A 14273-nucleotide genomic window follows, 5' to 3' on the forward strand; every position below is an offset into this window, starting at 1 on the left:
AACCCCTGACTTTACTGGAGTTAATTCAGTAAATTCAGACTTCAGGGAACTCCGGACTTTATTTTTGGTTGAAACAGAAAGATACTGGAATATACAAAAGACAATAATATCTTTAAAAAATTACATATCCATCTAATTTTTTTTTTTTTTCTTCCAGTGTTAAGAAATCTCAGCTAAGAGAGAGACAGCTCTGTGGAGCTCACTAATGGTCTGTCACTATTAATTATGTCTGCTTCTGCTTCAGCACTACAGAAGTGTGTGACAGAGCACTGGCATCAGTTTTTACATTTTAAAATAGCATTATACTGTTTCATTAGGCCATAATAACACAACAGCATTTAAAATACACATGCATTCAAATTTATTTCTTAAAGTATTTTCTTGCCAGATAAGTTTTTCTCAACTCCAATGAGGACTTCAGGAACAGTTATACAGCCTTTTTGAATGCTTTAAGCAGAGGAGAAATGGCAGAAAAGTAATTAGGTCCTTAGTGTGAATTTAGCTGCTACACTGCAGCGATGGAACAAATGAGAAAGTATAAGTTCTAGATAAAATTAATCGTCCCTCATATACACTGATCAAGGATATAAGCTTCATAGCACCAAGTGACAGAAAACGTCAAGGTAGTGGGAGCAAAAAATAAAATGCTCATAACTGCTAATGACATGTCCACCTCCCTGTGTGAAACTGAAGACAAGGAAATCATTGTTGTAACAATAGCTCACTGTAAGGAGGAACAGTCAAAACCAAACCACACTGTGTGTCAACTATCTGCTTAATTGCCCCTTATGTGACACCACACACACCTTTTAAAGTCTTGCAAGCAAATTTTTGCCAGTTATTTTCCTCAGCAGACAGGCCTGTCTATGCTAATAATATGTTTTCCCCTGGTTTTCACTGCCTTTTTATAACATGTAATAGTTTCATTTCATAATTCAAGTGACTGCTGCTTAATTTCTCTCTCTTCCATGGCTAAGAAGAAATTCTTCATTGCTTATACTTCATAACTGAAACAAGCATCTCCACACTGCTGTCTGTTAAGTACAGCATCACAGACTGATCCATAATTTAATTATTTAATTCAGGAGCGTCAATTTTCCTTTGTGCAGACAAGTAAAACCAAGAACTCTTCTGAGAAAAGCAGAGTAAATTTTTACAGACTACTAGACAAACAGTCAAAGTGGCCCCTCAGGACACATCACTGCTTCAGAAAATACTCTTGCACTGCACACACAACAGGAAGTTTTAGGAGATCTCTGCATAGACTCCATGAATTTCTAGCTGTGTATTCTCAAGCTATTCTGTGCAGGCAGCACGGACAGTGCGCAAAAAACAAGGCTGCACCAACATGTACAAAATATTTTGTGGAAACAATGTTACAGAGGCCACTTCTGGAACGTTGAGCACAGACAATGTTAATATGTGCTTGCCCTTTTCCCAGCATGTCTGTATTTACACTTGAAGCTATTGTCCATTTTAAATTTCTGTGTTCAGCTTGCATCTCAGAACTGAGACTGCTGTATCCTCAATCAAAAACCCTGACACTACAGTGCCAGTGCTGACAGTAATTGTGCATATGTCTATTAAATGTTGGACACAGCATCAAGAGTTTTACGTGCTTGAAAGACCTGCCTGTCTACAGCTCACATTTACTATCTAAGTACAGGCATGCAGAGTGAGGCACAAACTTCCGGAACATACTGTGTTCATTGCACATACGCAATAAAATTGCTTTATCTGATAGGTTGGGTTAACATGTCACCGTGGGGTCAGAAAGAGAAAATTGTAGGCAAATGCTAGCTCCAAAATGTCCTAACTTTGACATTGTAAGCCTAGTGGCATTATGGGATATTTCTTTCCCATGAAAAGTCATGGTGTTCTACAAAGTCCTCAGACACAGGGCACCTGAAGAATCCTCTTGTTCTCTGGTGAACCCTGGTAACATTGCCAGAGCCCTGATAGCCCATATGACTAAAAGCTGTTTCAGAATCCAAGGCCAAAAGTAGTGTCACACATTGATTGATCCTACCTAACTGCAGGAGACTTTCAAGCACCTCAGTTCTTTTCTTGCAGTCTCAAATTCCTCAGCTGCTACCACAAATGAGCACCCAAAATCTTCCTTACATCAAAGTTTCCAGAACAAAATTAGGACAAGATTGCTTCCAGATAAGGCAGGGTTTACAGCCATTTCAACGGAGAAAAAAAAGAAGAGATAACACTGTTCTGTTGAATATGCCATCACACTGCAAATTCATTTGTATCACAATGATTTGAAAGATAAGAATCTTAACTTCTGATGGTGTTTAGCTTGTATGTTAACTGCTGTCTAACCACAGTGAACTATTTGCTTTTATGCAGGTGTGACTCATAGCCTATGAATAACAAGAATCAATAGTAAATGCATTGCTATATTTTGCACTAGAGTACAATCTCTAGCCTGCAGTCCTGGCAAAAGTTCATTTCATTTCAAGAAAACAAAAAATTAAGCCTTAAGTATTTCTTTTAGGTCCCATCTATGTCAGGTTGTAACAGCTTGTATGTCATACAGTGAATTTAATAGACTGCATACACGAAACAAAAGGCACTGCTACACAGAGTTAAGCATTTACTAAATTGCAGTGCTTGAACAAACATTTCCTGTAAGTTTGACATTTGGTATGTCACATGTGCATTCACCTGAGGCATGTGTCCAGGAAATGTGAAAAAAAAACCACAATAGTGTTCACAATCCACAAACCTTGTCAGGCATCATTAATTCTGTAAGCAGGCTTACAAGGAACTGAAATCTCAGGACCACCGTTGTCTCAAGAGACCAACAAGGCTATTAAAATCCCACATTGAAATCTCATATGCCAAAGGGCCCTGACTTGATTCCTGATTACATCATATCAGGAAGGTAGCAATAAGGTAACATTGTCTTCTACAGCACTTAGTAAAACATGCTGTCTACATCAACAAGTGGTTACAGACATAAAGAAAATGTCAGCAACAGCCTGACCCAGAAAAGTCCTTGCCCAATGCTAAGTGAACCCCCACCCCCCACCCAAAGGTAAACTGATTCATCCAAGTGACAACTGCAGTAAGCACTCCCATGAACTCCAGAAACTCCAAAAGCATGAAATCAGGGTAGAAAAAAGTTATAAATCTACAGATTTTTAAGCCCTCATGAATTCTTAACAATAGTTTTCTTTGCTACTTTAATATCTAACATTTGCTGGGTAAAGAAAATAAAAAAAAAAATCAGGGTGCAGACAATGCCAAGGACACAGCATTTTCAGTTTTTACCTCCTGATGTAACATATTTGTAGGAAAAGAACATGGACCTGGAAGAACATGCTGACAGACTCCACTGCAAGAATCAGCAAAGCCTGCCACCCTGCAAGGGTGGTATTCTAGCAGTTCAAGGAACTTGAATAATGCTGTGTTTGTAGCCAGAACAACTATCCACCTATATATATCCTTGAATCTGCCATGGGCAGGTTGGTCTGGATTGTTCTTTTATATTCTATAAGAGGATTTTTTAAAAGGAAAGAGAATTAAAGGTACTCACTTTTACATGCCGTTAGCTAACAAGATGGACTCTGAAGCTGTGAAGCTTGCAAGTTTTTCTTGCAGTCTTTCCATCCATGGCCACGCTGCACAAACACACCTTTGACTCAGCCCCCCCTTGGAAATGTTAACAACTCGCTGTTAGCATGGCCCATCCCCTGAGGCCATGCTTGGTCCCTGCCAGGGGACAGCAGCAGCCACTGCACAACCCACACCACAACCACCCCCCTGACTTTGCCACAGCTCTGAAGGGGACCCGCTTGCGCCTCCCCTCAAACACACCACGGCAGCAGCAGAAAGACCTTGTGACAGGCGTTTCAGTAGAAAAAGCTGGGGTGGGTGGGTGGCGGTGGTGGTGGTGTTTGTTTTTTGTCTTGAAAACAAAGTTTACTTAGAGCTCTGATTTTTTTAAGGCAAAAAAGAAGGAAACAACGTTGAAAATGTATCTATCCGCCTAGGCCGTTCTGTCAAGGTGAAGCCTTTACCTCAGGGCTGTTCTGAGCCACCGATAGGTGGCGCTTCCTTGGGCGGGAGTACCCCAGAGCCCTCCCGCGGCCTCTGGGGGGAAGTCTTGTTACTATCATGGCCTCAGGGGTCTGGCTGTGTGCTCCCGGGCTTCCGGCCTCACCCGGATGAGCTACCTCACACATACGCAGACTGCAGCTTTCATCACCTCCCCACACCTTTCAGAAAGTTCTCCTACCCCTGAAGCAGAAGAGCCCAGAGGAGTTTCTGCAAGAGGGTCACCGAGGGTGCCCCCCCGGCTTTGGAAAACCCTCTCAGTCAGTCGTTGACACTTGGAGAGTCTGCCTTTGAGGAAGGCAGGTCAGAGAGCTCTCTACGTGATGGCAGCGAGGTGGGGCAGATCAACAGGAGATGTTGGCTCTCACTAGGAGCTTTGTCTTTTCATGTACCTGACTACCTCTCAAATTACAAAGTATTTCACCAAGGTATATCCAAAAGACCCCAGTTCTCTAGATGTTAACAATGCTCGTGGCTGCATGCATACACTGGGATGAAGTGGTTCTCTGCAAGGCACTGGGGAAGCACATGGATCAATGGTTTTTCTTCACTGTGCCATTTCCTCTGGCACTGGACCCAACATGCTCTGCTCTGTTTGCCACCAGAGGGATTAAACTCAAGGCTACTTTCATTAGTGACTACATTTTAAATATATCTGGAAGGGCTGAGAAGTGTGTGTGGGGGAATATATTAAAAAAAATTGATTGTGGTTGGGATGGTTGCTCAAACTCCTCTGTTTAAATACCTATTCCACTACCATTCCAGTTCTTAGCATTTAAATGACTGAGAAGTAGAGGACATTAAAAGAGATTTCTCAGAAGTGCTGAGTATTTGTTATTTCACTGACAGGCTGCAACCTCCAAAGAGTGAATCTCTTCATTCATCTCTTTTAGCATGCAAGGAAGCCATTTTGGCAGGGCACAGGCCAGAGGACACCTGAGGCAGCCAACCTGTGATGTCATTGCTTTTTATGATAGTGCAGATTTGAAAAATGCCAACAAATTTCTTGTCAGCGCCGCTGTAAATAATGTGTAATTTCAGTGCAAATCTGGGCAATGTCTTACACTTCCTGGAGATTCAGAGAAGCAGATCCCTGAGGAGAGGAATCCAGTACATGGTATTCAAGTTGCTGCTTTATTTGACAGTTTAATCTCACAATCGGGATGCTTAACGCAGTGTGGCTGTTCGTTCTTTCCCGTAAAATGGTGGTCATGCATTCCCTCCACTGCCGCTCCGAGGCACAGGGCTGGTGGGTGTCCAGCTGATGGCTTTACCTGCTGTGCTGTCTACACAACTTATAATAACAAAGATTTATCACCTTTACAGGTTAAAAAACTTGGCATTACAGATCAGCACATGCTTTGCTATTGAATTAGCACATGGAGAAGGAGCCAATAGAGTCCCTACCTGAAATGGGAAAGTGTGCATTTTATTTACCACTAATTTTGAAACTTTCTTTCACCTAGAAATAAATTGAAAGTAGATAAGTAGCTTGACCATTAGCCAACTTTTAATATTACTGTCTCGTCTGCAAATGGATTAAGGGCTATAGCCATAAATAACATGCTTATTCTTAATGTCACTCCAGAGTGAAGGCTGTAGCTGGTTAAATGCAAGAAGTGCTTCCTGATTATTAAAAAGGATTTTTGGTACTGAATTTTGCAGACTGTCAACTTAATACAAACTTATCATGACAAGCCTATGTTGGCTTCCTTAAAACAGCTTTTATCTTGCTTTTCACACCTTTAGGGTTCTTGAAAATACCTATTCTAATACATCTTAGGCTCCTTCTTCTTTCTGAACAGCTTCTCCCCCCCCCCCCCCAGCTGAACAGCAGTGGCAGCTGGCAGGTGCTGTGGCCAGGATTCAGACACTAATCTGAACTATTTTTCAAAACTCCTCATCAAGTCCCTTCCTAACTAGAAAGAGATCAGCACCTTTAGAGGACAGTTCACACATTCCTCAAAGAGCTGGATATAAGATGTTTCTGGCTGTGACTGTTTCTCCCCTTGGAATATAAATGACAACTAGACTAAAATCAGGCAACAAAAGTTAGGTGACATAACCCCGTACCTCAGTCTCCAGTTTATCATAAAACCCCTGACTATGTATTTCAACTTGCTGGTTTTGAATTGCCTATCCTAAAACTAAGGATTACCTCACCTGAACCTAATCTGAGCTAAGATGCACAGTGCTCTTTCCTTTATCCAAACATGGCCAAGCTTCAGTTTCAATTTCTCATACTAGATGGTTTGAATTCAGTAACCATGACTGGTGAAGAACAGTATGAGACCCATGATCTGAGAAGGCTCACAGGTGCTTCTTACATACCCTACTAATGAGTCTTTATGCATGGATGGGGTATCATTCATGATCAAATGGAAATTTTCCGAAGACAAACTGGCAATGGCCTTGGGATTTTTCTTGCTCTCAGCTACACGTGATTATCTGGGCATATTTTATCTGATTCATGGCAAACTAAAATAAAGGCCAAAGGTGCTTATGATAACCACCGGGTTTTGTGACCAATTAATTTAATATTTCTGAAGAGTAAAGTCCTTTAGTGTAACTAAAGTATTTGGGTTTAAAGTATAAGGACCTCTTATAATATAAAGCATGGAACAGATCATCTCTTCTGTTCGCAAGCCCTAGGAAACTCTATAGAATAAAGCTGATTTTCTTCAGTGGGATTTTGTACTTGGGCAACCAAATTCTTCAACATTTAGGGACATCATGATTAATTTAATGATTCAATTGATTTTATGATTTAACTTCAGTCCAGCAACAAGTTATTGTGAAAGTGGTTTGATCATGGCACTGTTTTCTGTTTAGTAACAGTACAATACAGTTTAGTTCTGTTTATAACAGTAGAATACCTTCAAAAAGATGCTTTCTTAATTGTATCATTGCTTTATAACAACCATCTCCTTCCAGACAGGTACGGTTGGATTATAGGTATTTTCATTGACCTTCCCCGCTTATGGACGTAATAGGAAACTGCTGGTTTTGTCTCAGATACCTGGATACACATGTGAAATTAAATCCTTTGCTTTTAATTTATGTTCTTCTATCAGTTATGATAAGATCCGACATGACATAAAACAAGCGCACATTTTTTTTCCCCATATACATCTATTTGGGCTATTGCTTGTCTTGTTGTCTTTGTTGTGGTATGTTCAGGTATAAATAACATCTTACAAAACTCTCTGCAGGGAAAAGAAACAGTGAATGAATTATTGACTACCTACTAATAAAATATGGAAGTATAATAAAGAAAAGATCCATCTTAAACAAAACATGTAATTTTAAAATTTGATAGTCTTAATGATACCTAATTTATCACTGAAAGAAACATTTTTTTTTTTTTTTTTAAGACATTAATGTGTGGAATTCATCATAATTAACTTCAGATGATCAAAAGAAATAAAGTCTCACTGGATTTAGATTGCAGTCTTAGCACTGCAATGGTAATGTATTATATCCTGAGTCATCTGCAAAAAATCTCAATACAGTTAGCAGCTTGGAAATGTGTGATCAGTACTGTTTTCACTGCTGAAGTCTACATCTCAGCCTCTAGAATATATCATCACAATGAGCGTAATTTGCTGTAGAATAAGGCAGAGAAAAAAATGTGTGGTGTCTCTGTATTCCCACTGGTGCACAATATATATATACATAGTTATGGAGAAAAATATATATTACTGTGCACTACACTGATCCCCTTATACTTTTTGCCCTTTTGCTTTATGTCCTTTTCTAGACAGTGGAAGAGGATGAAAACTATCAGGCAATAAAAAACTGTAGCAAATGCCAGACAAAGTAATAGAGGAGTTTAACATACTGCCGCCATTCCAAGGTCAAGCTGCTGTGACACGGATTGCTTTAGGAAAGCAGAGGTGTGTAAGTACAAACACGTAGCTGCTTAAAACAGGAATAGATGTAACACACTTCTATCTACCTTGTGTGCTGAACTAGAATTTGAGTTACATTAATTGCTATTCATCTTCATTTTGGTGTTTCAGTAATACATTACATTAATAGCAGATATTATGACACATTTCCTTGTCAAATACAGTCATGTACTGAGCAGTGCACTAGGAGAAAATGATTGAGGAAACTGTTGAAGTGGAAGAATAGTCTTTACTACCATGCAAGAGGGCTGAGCTTGCTATTCTAGTTTTTAAGTTTTAAACATGCTGATCAAAAACGCCAACACCCAGGATACTTGAAGTTTTCCTGACAGATTTGGCTAATTTTCCTAACGTTTTTCATTTGTTTAATATCTGATTTCAGATGGAATGAGAAATGGGTTTGTTTTGTTTGTTTGTTTGTTTGTTCTCCCCCCCAATAATGCACATTACGAATAAATTCTCACTGGGCTATGGCCCTATTACAAATTGAAAATAACCTATCAGAAAAACCTTAGGAGTCATCCCCCACCTGTAAGCCACCCAAAATAAACCATACCTTCCAAAATGAAATTTAGAACAAAAATAGAATCCTGAAGACTGACACACTTTGTGTTCCAATTTAGCAATGATTTGCTTGATTAACTGATTTAAAAATATGTATGAAGACTTTACGAAAATCCTGGATTGGGTTGTATTACAAATAACATTGTACAAATATTATTTACAAAGCACATTTTTTTTTCCTGTTGTCATATTTATTGTTCTATCTGTGTTCCACAAGCTAGGGTATCTTCATATTTGTGGGTGCACACTTCATTCTTACAGCACGTGCTACTTCAAAACTTTACTGGATGACCAGACAACTTTCTACTAAAGGGTAAATGAAGTGTGCACCTGCAAATTTGAAGTTTATCTACATTCATCCTAGGGTGGATGCAAGATGTAAGCCCAAGTTAAAGAAATGAAACAAAAGTCAGATCAAAATATGCTCTATAGCAGAGAGAGAAAACAAATGCACATTTTGAAGAAGGTAAGTGGCAATTATACCTGACATTCCCTGAACTGCATTTGATTATCCTGCAGAAGATTAGGTGGGTAGTTTCTGATCTCTTTGGCTCATGTTTAGAATAATTTTGCTACGGATTCTGGGCTTTGGTGTTCTTGCTTGAATCCACATCATAACTTTGCCTTCTTAACAAAGTTTCATGAAGACTCATTTTAAAATATAAATTTTTCAGACCTAGGAGAAGCAGGTGTTCTACTTATCACTGCCTTCATCTGAAAAGGCTAATGTGCGTATTATCCCTACTGTGTAATAAAATCTGAAGTGATTCACAGAGCCTACATTTTACTGAAGTCCCTTATATTTGCAATTGTCTAGGCATATCAAAAGCAAAGTGGAGACGCAGATTTTTCTTTTGGTGAATCTGATCCCTGCTTTGGAGGTATCATCTCGTAGCACGACTTGTACATATTATTCACTGAGCCTGCATTTACTTAGTAAAGAGTACTCTATTGAGAAGTTCTGCAACTGCTCAAAGGGCAAAGCTCATACAGCAGTTCTCCTAACCCAGTTCTCCATCCAGGTTCCCAAGTTATTACACAAACAAGCAACAAAAGCAGGAAGCCAGACTGCAGAAAATTCTGGCAGAGGAAAATTACAAGAAAATTCAGATGGAGTCACATCTCTATATTGCTGATTGTGCTTGGGTTTTGTTCAAAGATGGACGATTTAGATTCACCAGAACATCTATTCAAAGAAGGCATCTCTCATGTATCTGGTTATCTTCTGTAAAACCATCCTTTCTGAGAACATGAACTCATATCTAGTTGATTAGATGATTAATCATTAATGAAAAAGAAGCCAAGAGGGGGTAGAGTAAGACAAAAAGGCCAAGATATTTACCAGACCACAGGACTGTGGCAGCTTTTCTCATCCATAGAGGTGTAATCATGAACAGTGAAAATATCCAAAGATTACTAGATCCACACAGACCCAGGCCCAGATAATATGCCATCCCCTTCTCCCAGACCTACCTCCCTAAATGAAGCAAGTGAAGCAATTAGCTAATCTGTCATTGAGCACACGATCTTGTTCACTGCCATTGCTGAGGGTCCCTGACATCAGTTGCTCCATGGTCTTATGCAATTCCAGTTTTTGTGGGTATTTAAACCCTCGATGCTCAAACTGGTTCAAGGATCCACATGTGGATCTGTAAGTGGAGCATGCCTATGAGAACAATGATCTGTTTGTAGGCCCATCACTAAATAGCACTGAACTACTAGTTTTCTAACTAAAATAAAAACATCTACTAAAGTATAATCACTGCACGATCAGTAACTGAAATATCTAAAACATTTTATGATTCTCATCACAGAAAAATGTAAGCAGCATGAAAATCCTAATCCCAAAGATGTACATTATTTGTACAGAAGACAATACACCAACTCTTAAGTAGCAGACATCTGGAAAAAGGATCCATAATTAAGAAATTCCATAATTAGGAAATTTCAAGGCACTAATCATAGTGGAGTTTTGAGTTTGCATAATTGTAATTAAAAGACAAATGTATTGATTTGGGTACAAGAGCTTCCCTTCAAAACCTGTCACTTCATAGCAGTCTCTTTCTCCAGACACTTAACAGCTATGGTAACTGAAAGTTGCTCTTTGAGCACAGAAATTAGCAAGAGTTATCTCTGATGCTGGCTTTGCATAAGTCGGTATAGGTAAGTAGTCTGCTTCATGCTCTTGAACATAACAATTAGGCATTTTTCTTAACTCTAAAATTCCCCTTTGTGGAAATGGTTATTTTTGTGTGTGTGCATGCAGCGAGTTAATAATTTGACAGGCATTTTAGTGCCTTAGTACTGCTAGAAGTGTATTTGCTCTTTCATAATGTCCAAACAAATTATCTGTTAAAAATAATCTGTGTTGTAGCACAGTGTGAAATGGAATTTAGAAGGCAGAAGATCAAAAGGAATTAAGTGCCAGAGCTCTGTCCTATGTGCTCGTAAAAATTGATTTGACTTAATAAGTTTAATGCAAAAGGGAATTGCATTGCGTGCAATGCTTTCCTGTTGATTTTTAAAAAGTGTGGGAGCACATCTCTGCTGATGTCCATTGATTAAGCCCATGAATACATAAACTGGGTGCTTCACCTTTCTTTTTTTTTTTAACTAATTCACAGAAAAAAACCCTGCTAACAGCTGCCACTTTCCACTCATATGAAATAATTCTGTTCCCCATGTTGACATTTAAAAAGTCTTGATTTGTTTATTGTTTTTTTAATAACCCTCTGTTTCAACAAACGTGGAGGTGCTGTGTCACTGGAAGTTAGAGGTAGCTGTTAAAAGCACTGTTTATATTACGTAACGGTATTTTGCGAGTTTTGGGATTTTGATTGTTTTTCAGGCTGAAAGTTAGCTTGGTTTGGATCTAAAGCTCCTGTGGAATGGCAGAAATATTGAACCTATCTGGACACGCAAGTAATTTCTGTTCATATTAGGTCATGTAATCAGCCTCTAAAAGGTCTTTTAGTCTTTGGATGTGAAATCAAGAGACACAATGCTTATCAGTCATAAAAAGACTGCCTTGATGCATTCTCACACTCAATTCTTACCTTCTCAGTAAGCACTGCCATGGTCCCTTCCTTTTGTGAGAACAAACAAAGTGGTATAACCATTTTTCTGCAAAATTATTTTGCCTGTATGAGGATGTACATGCATGACACCTGCTTGGCTGAGCAGCCGCAGCTCTTAAAGAATCCTGTTGTTTGTTCAAGGACATTTTTCATATTTATGTCGGTAAACTGGTAGTCTATTTCCATTGTAGCTGCTACCACAGTCACGAAGCAGCAAAACATTCCAATTCCAAGAATATCTGAGAAGATGACAAAAGTTGAATGCAGCTTAAGGTGTACAGATTAGGTTGTGACCTTCCTTATCTGTCCCTGACTAGTCAGAGATGTCTTTGCTTTCTTACTACAGCTGTTTATCTGCTGGGTTTTTTATATACATCCCATAAACTTAACTGGGAGTTCCATCACATAACATGAGTATGTTAATTATAGTCATACAGCTGCTATATTTGATGAGAATACAGGCGCCACGGTGCACTATCAGGGGGTGGAGTGGCTGGGGTTGCTTTTCTTGCCCACTGCTCCCTAAGACTGAAACTTTGTGCATGGAACCAAGTGGTAAGAAGGCTGGAATTTATTGTGAAGTTTCTTTTGGGATTACTGTGCCCCAGTTTAGCCTAATTGAGAGCTGCCATATTATGGAGCAGGCAGGAAAATTTGGCTGCTGGAAACCAGTCCTGTGTGTCTGTATGTCACACATTAATATCAGTCTCTTCTTTCCCACAAAGACTTTTTTAAGTCTCCATCTGGAAACAGAACCAAGTCAGATGACCCAATTTATGAACATCCTTCTGACCCATCTTTATTACTATTTCGGATATTCTGGTCTTGTTGGAAAAATACTAAGAGACAGATTATGATATTTCATTAACCTGGGCTTCTCTAGCCTTTCCCTTACTATCTGCCATACCAGAGGGAAACTGAATTAAAATAGAAATAGAATTCTATTCACATAGAAAACTTACCTTGACTGAAGTAGCACTAGGGAAAATAGAATTAAAGTTGTATCTATGAGATGTACATTTTCCTTTGGTAAGTTCCAAAACAAGTTGGAAACCTACATCTTGCTAACAAAACCAGCCCCCATTCACATGCTTTTGAACATTTTACTGCACATATCCTTTCTAAACAGACCGTGTTAAAGACATATATTTACTTCCCTGTGTAAGTTCACTAGAGTTCGCTATTCATTATAATCATTTACAGGAAACTGCCATCAGCTGTTATGCATACTAAAAGAGTAGTCACAGACCACGACCATGAGCAAATTCTTCTTGTGTGTGGCCTTGTACAAACAAAAAGTTTTTGACATTCACAGTTCTGAACCGAAGTCCAGGAATCTGAATGCTTCTGAATCTGCTATCAAAATCTTGGTCCTTGGAGTTTCTCACCTGAAGTGCCCAATTTTTGATCCTTCGCTTGTGATTAATGACTTCAGGATCAGACCTCAAACTTCTCTGTGTTTCAAAATATGTTTCACACTGAAAGAAAACCTCTAAGGAGTGGTATCACCCAAGGGGCAAATTCTGCTGTGGCAATCAGTGCTTATGTATGACAGTTGTTCTAATTCTGTTCAAGTCAGCAGTTTAAACTGCTTTGTCCTGTATATTACAGCAAACACAAATTATTCTTGCACAGAAAATGGATATCCACATAGAATTTGGTGAGGAAAGAAAATGAACAACGCAGTGGTTTTCCCTTGTTCTTATGCAGTTTTTCTCACAGGCTTGCACCTGCAGCTCCATACTGTTAAGTCAGGCACTTAAAGGAGCTGATTGCCACTGGCAGACTTCTCCCCTTCCTTCCCCCCCTCTTTTTGCCTCTCAGTTGTAGCTTTTGGTTTCCATTAGAGACTCAAAGACACACATGCACAAAGCCTCACAACCGGTCAGCAGACAGAATTGCCCTGATTGAGGCCCACTTTGGTCAGTGCTGACAGCATTACAAGCAGGAATGATCACCCCAAGGCTTGAGCTCTTAAGGCTCCTGACAGGAATGGCAGAATCAGTCTGGGAAACACCCCCTAGTGAGTCACTGGGAAATACGTTCTCTTGCCCTTTTCCCCCTCCTTCTGTTTTTCCCCAGGAGTAACTTACCATTAGAGTTAACATCTGCCACACTACAGGCCCTTTTGTACAATGCTTTCAATAGCAAAACTGTATTCAAGTGCTAGAAGTACAAATTTCAGCTTTTTACTTGATCTTATTTAACTGCCTTTCCCCATCCCACAGTATATCAAGAATATGCAGGTGTATATATAATATGCATGTGCATACCTATATATACACACAAGAAAAAAAATAATCTCATCTATTCTTTGAATTCAACTTCTTACCCCAGTTAATTTGGAAGCATTTACATAATCTCCACTAACAATGCCAAAAGTCTTTTCTGCAGCAGAGCAAGTGTACTCATCTATGTATGGGGTTAGGGCTGTGCTTGGACAGCCTACACAGAAATGCATAGGGTCTGTTTATTTGGGCAAAGCAAGCAGCATGCAGACCAGTTTGCATCTGTACTCTTACTGCCCTTAATTCCATTAACAACAGCTGTCACAAGTATGAAAGGTTGTTATCCATACAAGATTCAACACTAAGTGCACAGGAGAGCTCTCAAGGACTTGCCTACCAGAAGCAGCATTTGTGTACGTATA

Source organism: Neopsephotus bourkii, unplaced genomic scaffold (assembly GCF_033783945.1).
Source record: "Neopsephotus bourkii isolate Nb327-2 ecotype Australia unplaced genomic scaffold, CSIRO-AGI_Nbou_v1 NB_718, whole genome shotgun sequence".
NCBI lineage: Eukaryota > Metazoa > Chordata > Aves > Psittaciformes > Psittacidae > Neopsephotus > Neopsephotus bourkii.